Here is a 16,222-nt window from a genome sequence, read left to right on the forward strand (position 1 = left end):
AAGATTGTCTAATCATGCTGTAGTTACTTTACACACATATAGCAGATGTTTTTTTTTAATCCAAAGAGAAGTACATTTTTGAATAAGTAGGTTCAGCCAGTGCCTGGAGAAAATAGGGGTTAAAAGGCCTTGCTCAAGTACCCAAGGACGAAATCATTCTACTGACCCCGGGATTTGAACTAGCGACCTCCATTCTAACCCTCTGAGCCAAACACCAAACACTGAGGTCAATTCATACAAATGAATGCAAATCACTGGGTCATTTATGCAATGTAGAATACAGTCATCTAAGCATACTGTAATAAATTCATACAGTGTGATACATTGGGTTGTCTATCCAAACTGTTGTTAATGTACACAATGTGAAAGACTGACTCATTTAAACAGGGCAGTTACCAGCTCTTCAGCCTGAGGTTAAATTTTTTTGTTTTGCCAAGTCAATTGAAAATGTCAGCGCAGACCTGTTTTCTTTAATACTCAAAAATATCGCAGGTCTCAGGTGCTACATTTGTCTATAATGCCTCATTTTCAATGGTTAGCTTCATTTCAAAGAACCGAAATAATTAAATTCATATCAAGCACACAAAATGATTATGTGACCAGTATATGAATATCACCATCTTTGATGTCTGTGGGTCGGCTTCATGTAAAGTTCATGATGACGTCTGAAGTCTTCACCTCTCTTACAGAGAACTGAAAGGTCAGACCCTGCTTATCTACACGAACTGATTAATATGTATGACCCAGATTCCATTATCAGACCACAGAGTGCAGTCCTGCTTATATTTTTTTATAATAGAAAGAAGTGTTCACGCAAAGCCTTCAGCTACTGGGTTTTTAGTTTATGGAGCCCGATAATGTAAGGCATGCTATTTTGGCCTCAATATTTAAATCCAGACTGAAGATGTGCAATTTAAATCAGCCTAACCCATTTCGGTCTGCTGGAGCTGCTGTAGACGATGCTGCATGTCTTTGTGGATGTCAGTCACAGCTCAGCATCAGCACTGACACACTGCATCTTTCCTCTGCTCCATCCTTCGGCTCCCGCTGTGCCCATGTGAACATCAGTGGAACTTGAGCTACAAGACGTTCAACCTTGACTCAGTCCTTCCCAGAAAGCAGCACCACAGGCTGTCCTGCCCACCATTACTGCCCTCCCCCCTGCAGAAATCTGAACGGCAGGCCACCATTGTACTCTAGCTTCCAGTTCTAACAACACCTACGCACTTTAAGAACTGACTTCTTTAACTTTACATGGACCTTTGAGATTTTATGCCCTAAAACTACCAAAGGTTTCGTTCTCCCATTGTCTTGAGGCTCTTTCTTCCACTTCTTCCAGAATTTTGCTGCTATGTAAGTTTAACTGCTATAGAAATGTTCATTATGCTTTTGTGAACTTTTTCTAATACTTGGGGAGGCGGTGTTGGGACATGTGCTTTGTGAACATTAATTATATGCTTTCTGGACCAAAGGGTATGAGGGAGGTTTGATTTGCCTTCCTTGCTGTCCTATTTCCTGATGAGTCAGTCAGAGAGACAAGTGTGAACTTGCTGGACCTTGTGCTAAGTTAAGCAGGTGAGTAGACATGGAAGGCTGACAGACGTGCAGTGAATGCGGGCGTCATTGCCCAAATTGAGTTTAAAGACCAAACTGTAATAAGATATGAATTCATGTCTACATGTTTGGCCATTGTCTCTCTCAGAGACATAGGTTTGAGGTTCAACAACACTGTGCTAGTTAATTGGAGAAGAATATTGTGGCCCTGAAGCAGAAAGTGCCCTGAAATATGATAGCTGGCCAAACCCAAACCATGTCAAAGTACTCATTAGTAATTATTATACCTTTCATGGCAGTATAGACACTGGTCTTCAGAATCATCTCCAGTTCTACCTGGGCTCATTGTTGGTTATAACATCTGCTTATTCCAGGAGATTTGCAGCTCTGATTGCATTTCTGCTGACAAAATGTGATAAGATCCAGCCTCACGTTTTGCCTGGAGAAGGAGAAACAACCTGTGATTCTACTTTCCCTCCTTATTGATGCTTTGGTTTTTATGAAGCCCATAATCCTGGCAACAGCTAATTTATTAAGATGCCTTGATGGCCCCTTGGGGGTGGGACAGGCCAGGCAAACACAGAAGGGATCTTCTCCCCAGGGGTGTCACCAGGCAACAGCTCCTGTTCTGGTGAATGTTTGCCTGTGTCTGACCTTCGGTGTTTCAGTGTGTCCTTCCATTTTTATAGTGTGTCCACTCCCACTAAGGGTTCTCATGGATATTTGGGGATTTCTGCTCTGCTGCCACGCACAAACACTGTTTCACATGCATGACAACCTTGAAAGTACATAAAATGAAATAAAGAATGTGAAACACTGATGTAAATAAAGGAATGTGTACCAAGAACCTCCATTGTTCCTCTGTGCACTTTACACATCTGGCTGAAACAATATTTAACCGTTTATTTTCAGGAAAGGAAGGTGTGTAGATGTGGTTTGGGTTTGAGAGCTTGAGGGAAAGGCCAGCGATGTTCTTGTGTGTATGTGTGTGTGTCAGAGGCACTGCGGACCCCAAGCAGCCTGTATTCCCAAAAAGGGTGATCAGGTTGCCACCTCCACTGACTATGAGCCGGTCTAAGTTGACCTGATGCTGCCGCAAGTCGGCAGAAGCAGATGGACACTTTCACAGCACTTTTGCAGGGTGGGCGTGATCCGTTGGCTCTGTAACACATGCTCACACACACAGGCACAAGCCGCAGTACTGCAGCTCACAGTCGCTATCACTCCATGTATGTGCCGGCTCTGCTGATTGATGTGACACGAAGGCAAACCTCGGTGCTGCTGCACAGGGGCACAGACACACAGTGCTTAGTCACTTTCCACATCCATCTTATTAAGAATTCCACTGTAATCCTGGGGGATTTGGTCTCCTGGAAATGGGGTCTTATTTTGCCTGCAGATGCAGAAAACCCTTAATTAAAATGCATAAACTTTTACCTTGGCATTAATTCCATTGCTCACAAGGATTTATGTTATGTATTGTGTATTGTCTTTGCTCCCAAGCTCCAAAATCGCAGTTCAAAGTAAAAGTGAACTGAAAAGCACTGCTGAATGCACCGTCTTGTGCAAAAATAACTCTGTCACGGTGCTTGAAATCCATTTGCTGCAATCTACGTTCTTGACGTGAGTGTAGCGAGCAGATCCCAAAGCCTCTTAGAAGACATCAGTTACTCACAGCCTACTCACGTTAAAAGCCTTTTCTGCTCATGTCCTCAGCAAAGCCACAGCTGCAGCACTTTCTCTGTCTTTAACTGACAGTAGAAAATAACTCTGCTATCTGGTAATAATTCAGTCTACCCTGCTTTCCTGTTATTATAAGTAACAATGCCATAAGTAAGACAAAGGCTGTCAGTAATATTCAGAGCCAGAGTGGGAGTAAGTGGCTACCTTTCTCCAGTACTAACTGGGGTCAGCTGACCTTGCTGAAGGGGTTAGAGTTGGGGGGAGGGGTGCAGTGGCTCTGGCACCACTCACTGTGCCGTTGCTGGGCAGAACTAGAGGCTTGGTGTGGCGGATTGGCTTGTCCTTTCCCTCGCTGGGGGTGTCCTGGAGGAAGGAGGGGGCACATTCTCCACATATTCAGACCACAGTGTCATGCAGCCGCTCTTCTTTTTGTACAGGAGCCTTAGGATCCCTGGTAAGGCTGTGGGGAGCAGCTGGTTACTGAAGATCTGGATGAAGAGGCTGGATTCACCAGAAAAGACATGTAGTGTGGATGCTTTAGTGCAAATGCAAATATGCAAACAGAGTCAGAGTTAGAGTCAGTCAAGCCGCAGGGTCCCAGACTCCATCAGAAGTGATAAACAGTATTTACACACTGTCAGTATTCACACATTATCAATATTTACACACTCACACCTTGAGTGTTTACACACTGTATTTACACACTCACACTGTCAGTATTTAAACATGTTAAATATTTACACACTCACACTTTCAGTTTTTACGTACTGTATTTACACAAATACACTGACTGCATTTACACATGCTGTTAGTTTTTACAGAGCATCAATATTTACACATTGTCAATATTTACACACTCACACTTTCAGTGTTTACACACTATTTACACACTCACACTGTCAGTATTTACACATGTTCAATATTTACACACTCACACTTTCAGTTGTTACGTACTATATTTACACTAATACACTGACCGCATTTACACATGCTGTTAGTTTTTACAGAGCATCAATATTTACACATTGTCAATATTTACACACTCACACTGTCAATATTTACACATTGTCAGTATTTACACACTCAATGTCATGATGTACAGACAAATTGTCAGTATTTACATGCTCAAAATCAGGCTGTACACACACACTGCCAGTATGAACACATTCACAGTTAGGATATATACACACTGTTAGTATTTACATATTCACAATAATGATGTGCTCACACAAGCACATACACTGTCAGTGTTTACACACTCATAGCTAGGATGTATACACACATACACACTGTCAGTATTTACACATTCACAGTCAGGATGCTCATAAACACTGTCACCAATGGCATCAGGATTTGCCTAATCAAACTCTCAGTGTTTACACACTCACACCATCAGTGTTTACATATTACACAGTGCAGCATAACCCATTTTCCTTCAAGGTTAACAAAAAAATGTTACCCTGTCCCTAGAGTTAGAGTAAGGTAGAGAGAGGGAGGTAGGGAGAGAGAGACAGAACTCACATGGAGAACCGAAATATCAGTCTTCATATTCTTATGCATCCCATAATTACCACTGACCAGTAGACAAGCCGAGTTACTGTTTTGGTCACCTTCATTAATTTAAAAGAGGATCCTAAACTCTGCCTCAGGCAGACACTGATCATTAAAGTTTATTCAAAATCCAGAAACCTTTTCACTGGCGGAAACGCTGTACCTCAGAATGCATGAGGTGTGTGAGTATCTGCACAGGCATCTACTGATGCCATTTCTGAGATTTCTACTGTAAAGTTCTCATTCTATGAATGTTTTTACAGGCGTGTTATATCTGACGGTGTCACAGAGGAGTTATTTTAAATCTTTTCTCTACTGAATGATAACGAAATCCCCCCTCATCTTGCACATCTGTACCACAGTTTGAGCTGTGAAATGTGATTCTCTTCGGGTTAGATGGGCAGCAGTCTGCATTGCTGAAGCCCGAATTTCATTTAAGTCAGTGAAATGGTCAATAGAAACAACACTCTATAAAATATCTGTCATTCATTATATAAAATAATACAGTTACAACACGATTCAAGCAAGGAGTAAAAAAATCAATGTACTTTTTAAGTTAATAAGTTTTTCTCTACCCTTTATTTATGGAGGTTGAATCAGTGAATCGTGGAGAAATGTCCATCCAGCTGGTATTTCTGCGTACTCTCCCTTCCACGCTAGTGCAAACAGAAAAATCAATTTGCTGAACAAATGCAGCTGAATGTTTTGTTTAAATTTTAAACATTTTTGCCTGGCAACTGCTCATTTCATGCTGAGAGAGCATCACCTGCGAGGGCCGGCCTGGAGCTCTCCACCTGCTATGAAGTGCTCGACCTACCATCTGCTGAGTAGTCGTTAAGTAGAGGCTTTCGAGAAGGCGGGTGGGGGCTGGGGGGGATCCCTGGGAGATTCAGAAGTGGATGGGTACACAGTACCGACATAACTGCATTTCCCTGGTCTTCGGTAAGCTCCTTCTTACCACCAGTCACAGTGTTACCCAAATTAAAGACCAGCTCTGCTTTACAACCACACATATGTTAATCTGCGTTAGTGGCTAAAATTGTGGAAACACCTACCATTTTTGGTATTACGCTTTAAGAATTACTACACAAGTATTGGCAGTAATGGTTATAATCAATCTAATTATATTTATGAGTATCATACATTGAATGGTTAAATAAGAAAACTTGAGCAAAAGTTGAATAAAGTTCTGTAATCTCTAAAAAGTATTTCCACAATTTTGGCCACTAGTGCACATATTATGCGCAGTCCACACTGATTCATTTACTTAAGGTTCCATGGGCAATAAGACTGAGGAGTTACTGGAGACTCATTCTGAACTTATCAGTACTTCTATTGGCACTTCAGCATGTCCGTGTACAATTTTTCTATCCCATAACCCCACTCTGGTACCAAACACAAAGCAGGCTTGAAGCCTGACCAGCAGTTCTACCCAGCTCCTCCCCAACATAAGGACATTATTCTTCATTACCTTGGATGTGGGTTTGGAAATCGATCAGCTGAGCAGATTTTTTCAAGCAGAGCAGAGAGATTCGCCAGCTCAAGTCTGAATTTATCTGAGTCTTGCTAAACTCTGGCCTTGTCATGGTTGTCCAGCAGGTACCGTAAGCCTGCTAATATTAAGGACTGTGAAAATAACCAGGAATGCTGAGCACATTGCAGAAGGCCTGTTTTCTTTGGATAAATTATACAGGTGACTAGTTCACATCAGAGCAAATTTAAAGGCACTGATAAAAAGCACTTATCGTGAAATAATCAAATGAGAAATACAACTTGAACCTCAGTGCACAGCAGCGTAATCAGTAACCAGCGCAGGTCATGCTGTGTTTAATTGAGCTGACGGTGGTTTTCTCTGGGGAATTGGGACAGTGTTCAGCCCATTCTCCTGATTGCTGCTTCCAACAGCAGAGACTTCAGCTCTGTCCTCATGGGGGCCTTTTCCACAAAGTGGCAACAGCGAGTGGCTTCACGTGCTATTCAAAGTCTGACTTTTGATTAGCGTTTTTAATGTAAAGTTGTGTCTTCATTTTAATGTTTTCTTTGATTCTTTGATCTGCTCATGAAAAGTAATTTGTAGTGCAGACCGGTGTGGGCACATTTAATACCCTATTCCCTGAGTTCTACCTTGTCGTGCAAATTTTAAGCAAATCCACGGCCAAAGACGTTCTTTGTTCCTTTCTTCTTCAAAGAAGAACCTTTAAATCAGATGTCACCCTACTACAGAGTCTCATGCCAGGGACACGGCTGGAGTGACTGTCCCAAGCAGACTCACCAAACGCAAAGGACCATGATCTCTCAGCTGACTGGCACAAGGCTCTCCTGAGTCTGAGCGTGTATCTGATGACTCTGGGGACCTGTGTCCATGTACCGCAGGCATGTGCATCCCCAGGTAAACACCAGCACGTGTAAAAAGAACAGCAACAAAGAGCCCAAAGTAATAAACACACACCAGCACGCAAATGGGGGCTTCACATGCCATAGATGCAGGTCAAATGTGGCTACAGAATGACTAACAAAGTATGTGCTATAGGAAATAATGCAATTGTAATTTTGCTGGCAGAAACAATAGCTACAACCTCTTTTGTCTGTCCTTTTCTCACTCCATAACAGATAGCCCTATTCTACTGGAAACATTTTCCTTTTTTGTTTATCGACACTACAGAAAGAGGATCTATACACCATAGTTATCATGAGCTTATTCATTCTCCACATCGTGTTCATTAATAAAATATTGATCAAGAATCCAAAAACGTGACTCGCTTGTCGTGACAGACTGACTTCTTCATACATTTAAGTTTCTGAAGAACCACACCTTTCTGAGTTCTGGACTAGAAGCACATCATCTGGCGTGAAGTTCATATCCTTAACACCTGCTCTTTGAGCCTTGACTCCTGACCAGCGACCCATGTCAGGTCTGTCCCCAAAGGCTTGTGGCATTCAGGCTTCATCTGGAAACATGACTCTCAAAGTCCGCCTGTGACTTGACTGACCTTTATCGGAACTGAGACAAGGGAAGAATAATTACATAAATTTAAGCTGATGTTAAAAAACATTAATTCTGTATCCTGCTATTTTGCTCATTAGTGTAATAGATTCTCCTCAGCAGGTGTCTACGCTGCCTTTAGGAGGAGGTCAAAGACCGTGATGCGGAGGTGTGAAAGGATAGGTCCGCCCCCCCCCACCCCCCGGCACCTCCTCCATCTAATGAAGAATGAGGCTCAGGAACGCTGTCTCCCCATGCACCCCTTCTGCTGGAATTGTACTTCTCGTCAGCTCCCATCCAAACCACGGGTACTACCTTCTGTGCGCCTACCCCTCCCTGGAGAAGAAACTGCTGAGTCTTCCCAATTACCAGCACATCCAGAGAAGCCGGAATAGTGAGCGCCCACGTGGGACTTGGGCCCTGGGCTCGTCAGGCAGATGACACCGTTCTGAGACTCAGAATAGGGGCACTCACTTACTTTAGCATGGATGGCTGGAATGTGTCTGGTAAGCAGAACAGAGGCGATTCTGCAGCAGCAGAAGTTTGGTTTCATATAAAAATCTGCTGCATTGGTAAGGTTTATATCAGCCCTTTTATATCAGGAATTAACACATAAACAGTAATGCTTTACATTAACTGCACCTTCATAATACATACACAGAACATTCATAAGCAGCATGTAAGTATACTTTAACATCCTAACATACCTTAACAGCTGTAAAATATATTAATAACAAGCATTATACAATTATATAATTGTAATATTGGTTATTATCATATATTGTTTATTATATGACAGCTGTTAAGGTAGGAATGTTCTATAAATATATTATGAAGGTATACTGAGTGTTCTATGAATGTATAATGAATGCCTTATGAAGGTGCAGTTAATGCAATGTGTTACCAAATTAATATCGGATAGAGAATGGCTTAAAAAGGCAGGCTTTTATGAATGACTAGCAAAGGCCAGTTTACTGAAGGCATCTCACACAGTCTGAAACCACAGCACCTGCGGTTATCATTTTAACATGAATAGTGATAAATTAATGCTCTCGAGCAGTGAGATGCACCTCATTCCAATATGACTGTCACTCTGGATTATATCATTGTGGTGGACATCTTCCTCTGCCTAATTATTGTCTGTAGTGTGAATCGTTCTGTGCTCTGAAATTTTGCTTCGATTCTCATTATATACACCACGCCTTCATATCCATGTGAATAACATATACTATGACTGTTTAAAAAAGAGCAGGTATTAAGTAGCCTTCTACCAGAGGAGAAGAGGACATGAGGAGAGACACTCGTTCAGCAGTAGTCAGGGACACCTGCTCCAGAGCTGTAGGAGAAGCAGAGCAAGGCATTAATTACATCCCTCTGCACCTGAGCCCCATGGGTCATTAAGAGGCTGCCAGGGCTCTTTGGCCCTGACAGTCACACTAGTCCAGGGCAGTGTGCTATGAAACAGTGATGAAGCATCATCATCAGATCTGGTATGGAGTCAACAATGGACCACATGCATATATGGACCACATGCATATTATAATCACATAAGATTATAATGAGGTTGAAAAATTCCTATTTAGAGTGTAATCATTTCACATGAAAAAAATTACTGCGGCCTTAGGTGTGTAACAACAAAATTGTGACAAAATTGCCTAACGGCGCATGTTTTCAGAACGTATTTCTAACATTAAGCAATGCATGACTGTAGTCAGTGGTGGTAATTAAAAATCAGAGTAATGGTAGCAGGATAAACTTTAGAAGCCGCAGACGGAGAGGAACACCTGTCTCGTTAATCATGAGGCAAATGAGACCAGCGCTCCTTTGTGCTGATGTCATGACAGTACAGGTACCTTCAGGGAGGTTCTACTGCAAGCGGGATTTCAATTTCTGTTCCTATTCTCTTCCTCTCACTCTGACAGGTCTTCCTGTTACGCAGCTCTTCTCCGTCAGGAAAAGAAACATCACCCATTCTCTAGCCATCTCCTTTACTTTTTGCCAGTGTTAAAGCCCATTCCAGTTTGTCCCAGTATACCCACCTGCATCCGTACAAATCCCTCTCCTTGCACGGTGCTTAGTCCCCCCTCCGCATCTTCTCCACAACGTCAGCTCCATGGCATCAGAAAAGCTCAGTGGGCTTGTTAGCGAGACCCAGCATGGCAACGCCGACAGGAACATCGGTCTGGGGTCACTGCAGTGGTAAACATCTGAGAATGTAATGGAAATCCAATGTGCTCCTTATACCATATACTTACACTACATTACCTAATCAGAACCCATTACTGTATGCTTGTATCCGTAGTACAGTTTGCCAGTTTAATGAATGTATATGAGCAAAAGAAAACACTTTCCAATTGACATTTCCAGGAATAATGAACAATTAATAATTGTTATTAATACGTAATAATAATTTGTATTAATTAGTTATTATAATAACATTTTATAAATATTATATATTAATAATATTAACTATGGGCAGCGCAGTGGTGCAGTGGTTAGCGCTGTTGCCTCACGGCAAGAAGGCCCCTGGGTTCCGTCCCGGTTCCTTTGTGTGTGGCGTTCGCTCTCTCTCCCCGTGCTCGCGTGGGTTTTCGCCAGGGGCTCCGGTTTCCTCCCACGGTCCAAAAGCGTGCAGGATAGGTTGATTGGTGAGTCTAAATTGGCCCTGTGAGTGTATGCGCCCTGCGGTGTGTTGCCAACTGCCCAGGGTTGGTGCCCACCTGTGCCCGTTGTTCCCAGGATAGGCTCCGGTCCCCCCTGTGACCGCAGTTGGGATTAAATGGATGGAATATTAACTATTTTCTATAAATGCCAGTGCTAACAACTGTGCAACCCCTATGATGAAACTGATTAGTGATAATGTGACAGCAGATTATTTCTGAGAATCTCATTGCTATAAGATGACTTTTTCAAAGTTTTCCGGTAGCTAAGGTTCCCATTATGATTGGGCCTGGCTGATTATGAATCTTACGGACGCGTTGCTAATTGGCTTCGCATTTCTTCTGTGCCTGTTTTTACAAAAAGTCTATAATAACGTTAACTGGATGATGAAGAAGCTTCAGTGATATAGCATCAGATTATTCCACACTATGACCTCTCTTACAGATCGGAGGATATGTATTGAAAATGTAAGGATTCGAGAACACTACAAAATCAGATTTCTTGGGGCAAAGCAGTATAATTAGTGGTCCTTATTTTCAGTTAAATACCTGCACTCTTTGTTATAAGGAAAATACACATCTTTGCCTGGGAAATGCCTCCAACTTGCTCAGAGCAAAATGGGAATGGAAAATTTCAAATTCAACCAAATCTCCTGGAATTTTATATGCAGAAAGTATAATTCTCAATGGCATAAAAGCCAAAGTGAGGCACAGTAATAATACATTACTAACATTAATGTCTACATCTTTTTTTTTTTTTTGCACTTACAGTAATTTCTATAGTTTAACCTCACTGTATGCAGCAGATGTGCTAGTTGCAAGTCTACTACCTGTCTACTGCCAACTGACGTGCCGGGATTTGAGAGGAAACCACCAATTACCATAAAGGGAGTGATCTACCACTGACAGTCATGTTTGGTAGGTATGTAAGTAACAAGTATTCTGAATGGGGAAATGTGGTTTATTTTAGCACGGTAGAGCTCCGTGATTGGTTAAGTCACAACCAACGGTGACAGGCCCTCAAAAAGAAGAGTTACATAAAACACTTTTAGTTTAAGTCAGGCAGCATTTGAGCTAACATCTTTTCTGATTAAAGTGACCAGAGGTGAACAAAAACCATTTGTGGTACATCAGCCGTAAAATCTTTGTATATTAAAATATTTTGTATACAAAGCTTCATGTATATAAAAATGATACCATGTAATATAAGACAATAAATACATTTTCTTACATTAAACATAAGTGCTAATATTCTATGTTATTTTGTCCCTGAAATAAAATCCATATGACTGTGCTTCATTGGTACCTCATGGTACCAATATTTAAAAAAAGTCAAAAAGCATCTCTTGCTTTACCACTCCTTGGTTGATGCTCTATATGTGAGTAAGTCATATTTCCACTGACATTTGATCTTATCATTTCCACCAGTCTTCTTTCTGACAAATGAAACACGTTCTTGAGAGGATTTGTTTTAATGTTTTATGCTTGGTCCTGTTTAGAAAAGACTCTCTCTCCTTTTTTAATGCTAATTTCTGTGATAGCATCTCATTGAGCTTTGATTCTTCCTGAACTACATTAACTTTTTAGAATTAACACATGTGAGTGTTCATGCCAATTCACTAGCATTTCAAAACTAGTCACAGTTTCACTGTATGTTACCCACAACCTTTTTTGTGTAAAGAGTTTAAGCTTAACTTTGAACTCTTGTCTTCTTCCGTTTGTATGATGCAAAGTCTCCAGTGAGGTACCTTGTGCCTCCAGCTCATACTGTATAACTCTAGAAGGAAGAACAAGTTATTTGCAGGTGTCTGAATTATTATTTTTGTCAGCAATTAAAAGAATTTGACAGAAACATCGCTGCTTGAGTTTCATTTTTTTTTATATTGAGGTTAACCATGCGGTATCTACCCATGATCGTTAATTAGAATGCAGGCTTAATTAGACCTGCTCCACATGGTCTCTGGGATCCAGTTTTCCTGAGGACTGCACAAACCTGGGCTTCAGATTCACTCCCAGTAACAAGATGGGTGAAGAAACAGCTGATAATGCAAAGTCATGAGCTGAAACAGTGGGTGGAAAATTCTAATAATAATTGCAAATAAATGCAATCAGCCTGTGGTCTGATACTTCTAGGTAATATAGAAAGTATGGGGTTTCTCATAAAACAGGACCTCGAGGTTACCATACGGACATTTTCACCTGAGCTGTTTAACAGCTTTCCCAAAGGAGAGCAATGTCCATCAGAGGCAATAATACTTTCATTGGTATAACCAAAATCAGAGCAGCGGCTATCACATATTGTTTGGCCCAGATTCAGCTCTGCCCTGACAATGAGTGTTTCTTTTTTAAAGGAGTGGAAAAAAATCTTGTTATTTTTACAGTTCTATCCATCACCAGACTCCAGTCCAGTCCATTCATCAATGGCTACATTATGAAAAAAGCCCACACAGAATCATATAGGAGGGGACAGGGGTGCAGCCATCATCAAACTGTCTGCTGTAAAGAATGCAGCCTGTGAGTTTGTTAATTCACAGCTTCCCTTCCTATTGAAGCCTGTGCCCTTTGATTCCTGAATGATCTTGTAGTTTAATTTGAGTGGGCGGAGTCATTCTAATTAACCCAAAAGAGGTTTCTCACAATCATCATGTATCATGAAATTGGATTTCTACTGTAGCTGGTTTAAGGTAGTCTGGGATTAATGTAAATGATTGAAGATAAAATTGATTTAAACTGGAGTTCCTTAAATCTGACCTGAAGTTATCAGGCTAAGCAAGAATTCTGGCTTCGTGGTATAGGCCCCAGGTCCTGCTAGCGTTGTTGTTTTCTCATCAGCCCCAAATGAAAGTCCCAGGATGAGATATCATGTTTTCACTACATCGTTACACCACATTCCCAAAACCAGATCCTTCACCTTCCCTACGACTTGGATGGATCAGCGCCCAGTCCAAAGCACAGCATTTGTCATCAATAATGCAGATGTAGGATCAATCTGATAACACGCATAAACAGAGTTGGACATCATTAGCTGATTTTGCTTTGGTGGTTTCAAAGCCACCGCTCTGCAATGCCAAAGGTTGTGTCTATTTATATACTTAAAGCAATAACAGCACAACAAAATCATTAAACACAAACAGGGAAGACAACCAAGGTATACAAGGACAGGGGCAGAGTATTTTTATCTCAATACCTGCTTTTTGTCTTTATGGTTTGGAAAAAAGTGAGCTCAAGGGGAATGTCAGTGAACACATATTAAATGACGACAGGGTGAGTGACTTTGCCATTTGACTTTGGCAATAGCCTCAAACGAACACAAATGAAGAGAACATGGTGTGTTTGTTGCACTGCTGCCCTCAAACCGGAATGCAGGTGTGTTTGAGAGACAGGAATATCTGTACTCCACATTGCCACCTAGTGCTAGTTGAAGCATGTGCCCACCCTAGGCAAGCTATACCCCTGACTGCCCCCCCCCCCCCCCCCCAGACAACCTCACCAATTTCACTTTGTCTCAGACGGTGTCCTCTACATGCTATTTATGCTGGGAGGGGTAGAAGCTTGCCATGGGGAGGAGGGGGTGACGGCAACAATTTGATACCCAAAACGGCACCCTAGGCGGCAGCCTGTGTCATCTAATGGACTGACCAGCCCTGCTGCTGCCGTACTGATACAGTAGATTTAATTTCAGCCAGATAGTGGCATCCTTTCTAATGGGAAAACTAACCTTAACTAGCCTGCCCAGTTAGTCATCATGATTAAATTGCATTTGCATATCTGCCACTAATATAGAAGGAGCAGACACAGGCACATGGCCTGAAAATGAAACTCATCTTTTTGATCTTCCTGATATTTCTCAATTTAAGGTTTCAGCCCCAAGGTCTCGAGATGCATGATGGGAATTCAGATGAGGCCCTGTCAGAGAACAGGGGCATGTCATGCCAAATAAGACACGTTTAAAGCCTTGTTTCATATAAGTGAATATCATTTGCTGGACTGGTTCATGTCTGATGAAATGATCCATAGATCAGCATTAGAAGGGTTGAAGCCGACAATAAGACTGACATTGATTAATGATACATTGTTCTGTCACTCATATCCCAGATGCCATTGCCTGCTGTCATAATTACTGCTACTGTTTTCAGGGTAACATGCATCTTCTAGTAAGACACCCTTTGGAAAGATAAATATGCTCATATTTGAGTCATCACTGAAATTGTCCATTCTGACTATAAAATGAGGGGAGAAAATTGTCAATCTGTGCATCGGGGTATACAGATTTCTATGGGTTTGCTTCATCTCCCAAAAACACTAATCAGTGGGAGAGGAAATCAGTGCATCCTGGGGTGTAGGACATCTTGTAAAAATATACATGGTTTATATATCCCCAAACCAGAGTACTCTACACTGCTGCCTTGTTAGAGTATTATACACCACTAACATGTAACAGAGTTATGTACATTGCTGCTTTTTTATAAAATATTATACAGTAGTAACATGTAAAATAAGTACTGCACATCACTGCTTCATTATAGAACATTATACAACAGTACCATGTAATCAGTGCTTGAAGTGGGCCACTACTCACCAGTACACAGTACCAGCACCTCTTTGTTTTTCTCTTCAGAGTACTGGCACCACTCAGTATCCACTGGTACTGAATAACAAGGGGAGTACCAGCACCTGTTTTTCCAAACTTCAAGCATTACATATAATAGAGTAACATACATTGCTGCCTTGTTTCAGAGTATTATTGAACACTAACATGTAATAGAACACAATCCATTGCTACCTTATTATGGAGTATTATAGAACATTAACATGTAATACAGTACCATACATTACTGTCTTGTTATAGAGTATTGTACAACACTAACAGGTAATAGAGTACCCTACATTACTACCTTGTTCCAGAGTATCATACAGTAACACCATGATATAGAGAGCTGCAGTATCTGAATATAAAGCTGCAGTGCTCATGGTCTGTCCCTGCATGCGATGCACCTACTAATACTGCTTGTAAAAATAGCTTTCCACACTGGTGTCAGCTACATAAATAAATATAAATGTATCCTTCCATTGCCAGGTTGCTTTTTTTTACTGACATAACAGCAGCAACATTTTTGAGGATAATATTTTTAAAAGTACAACTAATTAAAAAATTGCAAACAGTGGTGTATTATATGAGGACTATAGAAAAGTGAAAATCTCCGTGCTAATTTTAAAATTGTGCATTTAAGACTTATAAGAAAGCTAGTTAAATAAGACATGATTCAGCAATTCATTCCTCTTTGTCAGGCGGGACAATTCATTCAACAGGGTGTAATTTATCTTGTGATGAATAGGTGTGACGTGAATCACATTAGTCACTGTCTGATGTGCTTTTAGCAGCATGGTGTGTAAACTGTAGTGTAAATGGCTTTGTTTTCATTCTATTACTGATATACTACAAACCTGGTGCTTTGTGCCACACAAATGATGCTCTTTTTGGGTGCAAGCATATCATCAATACCACAATCATCTCTCCTTGTCAGAAATTTAGCTTTGGAATTTGCATGAAGATGAATGAGAGATTTTTCATTTGAAGGCACAATGGTGTACAAATTACATAATTTAAGTCTCTTACACACATCAAATCATCATTTGTATTCATTCATGTAGTTATTGATGCATCAGAAATGTAAATTAAAGTACGATAGAAGTCACAGACCATAAATGGAATAAGAAACCAAAGAGTATTGGATCTTCAGATTGTGCTTTCAAATAAAATAAAAATGAAACGATCTGATGCAGTCACTCC

Source organism: Paramormyrops kingsleyae, chromosome 8, assembly GCF_048594095.1.
Source record: "Paramormyrops kingsleyae isolate MSU_618 chromosome 8, PKINGS_0.4, whole genome shotgun sequence".
Classification (NCBI taxonomy): Eukaryota; Metazoa; Chordata; class Actinopteri; order Osteoglossiformes; family Mormyridae; genus Paramormyrops; species Paramormyrops kingsleyae.